This window comes from Fukomys damarensis, unplaced genomic scaffold (assembly GCF_012274545.1).
Source record: "Fukomys damarensis isolate Sample0158 unplaced genomic scaffold, DMR_v1.0_HiC HiC_scaffold_32, whole genome shotgun sequence".
Lineage (NCBI taxonomy): Eukaryota > Metazoa > Chordata > Mammalia > Rodentia > Bathyergidae > Fukomys > Fukomys damarensis.
Genome location: NW_022900944.1, coordinates 21,860,171 through 21,864,233, shown reverse-complemented (window position 1 = coordinate 21,864,233; position 4,063 = coordinate 21,860,171). Strand labels below are relative to the sequence as shown.

Below are 4,063 nucleotides of genomic sequence, written 5' to 3'. Positions count from 1 at the left end.
CACATGGTCTGGATGAGGGCCAGCAGGTTTCTGATCCAATGGAGAGTCTATGAATTCTGCACCATTTTTTGACCAGGGAAGCCTTAAAAGTATCACAGGTGGTATTTTTCTCAGCAAGGCTTGAGGACAAAATCAGCCAGTGTTGTGGTACAGCAAGAGCACCTCAGTGCTATAGCCAAGTGTCACAGCCGAGTGTCAGAGCTCAGTGCCCCAGCTTTGTGTTACGGCCAAGAGCCACAGCTGATCAGGTGCAGCTGAGGTTTGCAACTCAGTGTTGCAACCAAGTGACAGAGTGCGGAAGGCACGGCTGAGTTTTACAGTTCAGAGTGGTGGCTCAAAGTACTAACTCTGAGGCACAGCTGAGCTTCACATGCCAGTGTGGTGGATCTGTGTAGCAGCTCTGAGACCCAGCTGAGCTGTATAGCTCAGCGTGGCAGCTCTGAGGCAGAGCTGGTCTTTACAGCTCAGCGTGGCAGCTCTCACAATTTGCAGGCTCCAGAATCCGATGGTCAGGGGAAGAGGTGGAGAACACAACCAGACTGAACTCAGTCTTGCAGATGCCTCTGTGAGGCATCTGCACAGGCAAGGGCCAATCATTAGCAACAGGAAGATGGCCATCAGGTTCCAAGTAGAGGGGCAACTGATGGTGTCCCAGGAGAGACTTCAAAACCCACGAGTTTGGGATTGTTCCCGGAACCTGGCAGCTGGTCTCACAGAGTCCTTTTACAGCTCGGTGAATGACCGCTGATATGTTTACCTAGAAAAACAGCACGCTTCCCCAAGAAACATACATGTCCCCCGCCCCGTTTCCTGCTCTTAGTAAGCCCAAGGCATGCGGTTTTGTAGAATGACTCCAGCTTAAGGATCATTCTCTTTTGGTAGTTCTTACAGTAGAATTAGAGATTTCTCCTAAGCAGTTAGTTAGTTAACTCACGAGAAAGTGACTGGTAAGTGAGGGCTGCCGTGGTTATACCTGGGACTCCAGTCCCAATCCCTGAACCTACTATCCTAGGCCTACTATCAGGGGTATCAGGAAGGGAGCTCAGCATTGTCGGATATGAACCTGGACTGGGATTGGGAAGTCAGTGTCTCCAGGGCCAATGTTTATCTTGGTGCTAAGGTAAGCAAGACTACAGGTTCCTGTCCAGTTAGTAGGGAGGCAGAGGTAGGCAGAAGTCCTGCAGAGTGAGAAAGTGCTGGGAGAGGACAGCCAGGAATGGTTGAGGACATTAAAGAGGTGCCTGATGGCTTTTTTGTCTCCCTCCCATGCACCCAGTGTGAATGCTAGGAGTGCTCCCGTAAGAGGGGGTGCTTGCCCTGAGTGAATCCGTTGAGTAGCACCTTGAGGTTTTTTTTTTTTCCTTCTGGTGTAGGAGGATCCAGTTTGTATCAATCTGTAGCCAGTCTTGTGAACCTTTAAGATTGCCTAAGAGTAGGCAGGGAGAAGGGGTTGGAGCTGCCATGGTTCGCAAGAAGAAATCCCCTAAGTAAGGGAGCTCATGCCCATTACAGACTTGGACTCCACACTGATCGGCCGAGAGGTATCTAGTTTGGGCTGACCGGTGAGGTGGTCATCAGTGCCCGTGTCGATCCATGTAGTAAGATCTTCGTGGGGTGAGTGTATGATTAAGGTAAAGGTACAGTCAGAGGGCAATAGATGTCCCAATGCCTTAGGAGGCTCCAAAACATCAGCGGAGCGGAGGCCTTCCTGAGTTGGGGGGTTGCTGCTTTATACAGAGGAGGGCTCAGAAGGTGAGCTTCACGTGCGTAGAGATAGGGCCAAATATAAGTCTGTGTTTCACGGTCTGACTTCTCTATAAAGGCTCTTCATGAATGAAACAGTGACCTTCATGGAAGGAGGGTTTGAACAATCTGTAGGATGGTAGCCTGATGTGGACAATGCCCAAACCTGAGGTGAGACAGGTGTGGCCTCTGTACAGCCTGAGGAAACAAAGGCATAACCAGCTATCTTCTGCAAGATTGGGGTGAGACAAATTTAGTAAGGCATGGACCAGTGGTAGGGTATTAGGTAAAGGTACATATAGTAGGTCTGGGTCATCGTGTCCTGAGACTATCGCCATGGAGATCAACAGTAACATTAGGCTATGAGTGATGGCCTGAAATCTGTTAGGTTTGGGGGAACAACTTATCCTCAAAGCAGACAGAATAAAGCAAGGGCAACGAAACTCCGATGGAGGCTTGTAAGCAGTGCAAGGAGGTCTAGAAACCAGGGATGATGTGGGGTGATTTTTAAGGCATCCCATGAATGGTGTCCTTAGGCTTCGGGCATGCATGGATTAGTCAGCTCCCTTCGTGACTAGAGCAGGGCTGCTGTCTGCTGGTGCTGTCTGTGAGGCAAGGTTGAGTCCTGAAGTCTCCCGTCTTAGTCAGGTCAGACAGGATTCTTGGGGCCTGGGTGTGTAGTCCAGATATCCGGGACCTCTGCGAGGAGGGCCTTTTCTTTTTTTCAAATTTGAGTATGATGTATCCCTGGGATAGTACCAGTAACTTGGGCAGCAGTGGGGGTAGCAAGCACAATGGTATAAGGCCCAGGTCAAAAAGGTGGGAGGGATGTCTTTTTCTAATCTTTAACCCAAACTGAATCTCCTGGTTGAAAGGGATGTGCTGGGTTCCCATTAGGGAGGGATTTCTTTCTAAGACCCTTCCATTAATCTGTGAAAAGATTTGACCCAAGGTTCGCAACTGTAATACTATATAATTATGTGCTAGTTGTCTAACATTTTGCAGGCCATGTCCCTCTCCTCTTTCTGGGTCAGGAGGACCAGGAGGTCAGTGAGATGGATCTGCATAACAGTGATCAGGCTGGCCTCCTGGTATTCAGTCTTGGGCTCCTTGGGGTACAGGATCTCTTTGGGTTTGGAGCATTCGGGGATGGTGAAGATGGGGGCTTCAGAGAAGTACTGGGAGGGCTTCATCCCATCCAGTGTGGCCAAGGTGACGAGCAGCTTCATGTCCCCCTGTATCTGCACAGTCTTCCTCAGCAACCCGAACAGCACGTTGGCTTGGACCATCCCCTTGTGTGCCTCACCCAGCATGATGATCGTGAACGCTGTCAAGTCACAGTCGATTAGGCACTCTCAGAGCAGCATGCTGTCCGTCATGTACTTCATGTTGGTCTCTGGGCTGGTGCAGCCTTCGAAACGAATGGTGTAGCCCACCTCTTGAACCAAGCAGCAGCTGAAATCCACAGACACTCTCTTGGCCATGGACATGGGGACGACACACCTGGACTGGGGAGACCTGATCTTGCTCAGGACGGGTATGCAGCCCTAGCCAGGTACTGAGTGATCTGGGTGGTCTTTCCAGACCCAGCCTCTGTGATAATGATGAGGATCTGATTGCCAGGGATGGCCTGCACCACCTTCCCCTTCAGCCTGTAGATGGGCAGGCAATCCCAATGCTCCTCAGGACATCCACAGCGACATTCAAATCATCCTCATCCAGCATGGTCCCGAAGGTGGTGTAGGCGGAAAGGCACTGAAGGAAGCGGCAGACAGAGTGTCTGGCCTGCACTGTCCCGGAAACAGCTCCTTCCGCTTCTCCTTCTCGCTCTTGGGCATCACCATGGGAACTCGACTCCTGGATGGCTTGGCCGGGGCCCGCATGCACTGGAGGAGATTCTCATGTGGGCATGTGTGTGTCTGTGGGTGTCTGGGATGAATGTATTTTAAGGTAATGTGACATATAATACATTCCTCCTTCTTAGTGTATCACCCTCCTCGCATGGAGTCTGTGTGACCCTTTAACATAGCTATGGAGAGTACACGACCTTCCTGCTGCCCGGCGGGGCCAGGTCGAAGATCCGGGTCTGCATGTCGCTGGGCAGGGCGGCATACACGGGCAGGATGATCACCTCGGGGACATCGGGGCCCAGGGACTTCATCCTCTCGTACAGGATCTCGCAGGCCATGTTGATCTCCTCCTGCCCGGTCAGGAAGACCAGGATGTCACCCGGCGGCTCGGTGAGGTGGATCTGCATGGCGGTGATCAGGCTGGCGTCCAGGTAGTCGGTCTCGGGCTCCTTGGCGTACAGGATCTCCAC

The 4,063-nt window shown here is 51.7% G+C and overlaps 1 pseudogene; it reads right to left on the bottom strand.

Moving 5' to 3' along the window:
• Nucleotides 1-2,726: 2,726 nt before the first annotated feature.
• LOC104859348 lies at nucleotides 2,727-3,626 on the bottom strand (annotated as a pseudogene).
• Nucleotides 3,627-4,063: the final 437 nt, after the last annotated feature.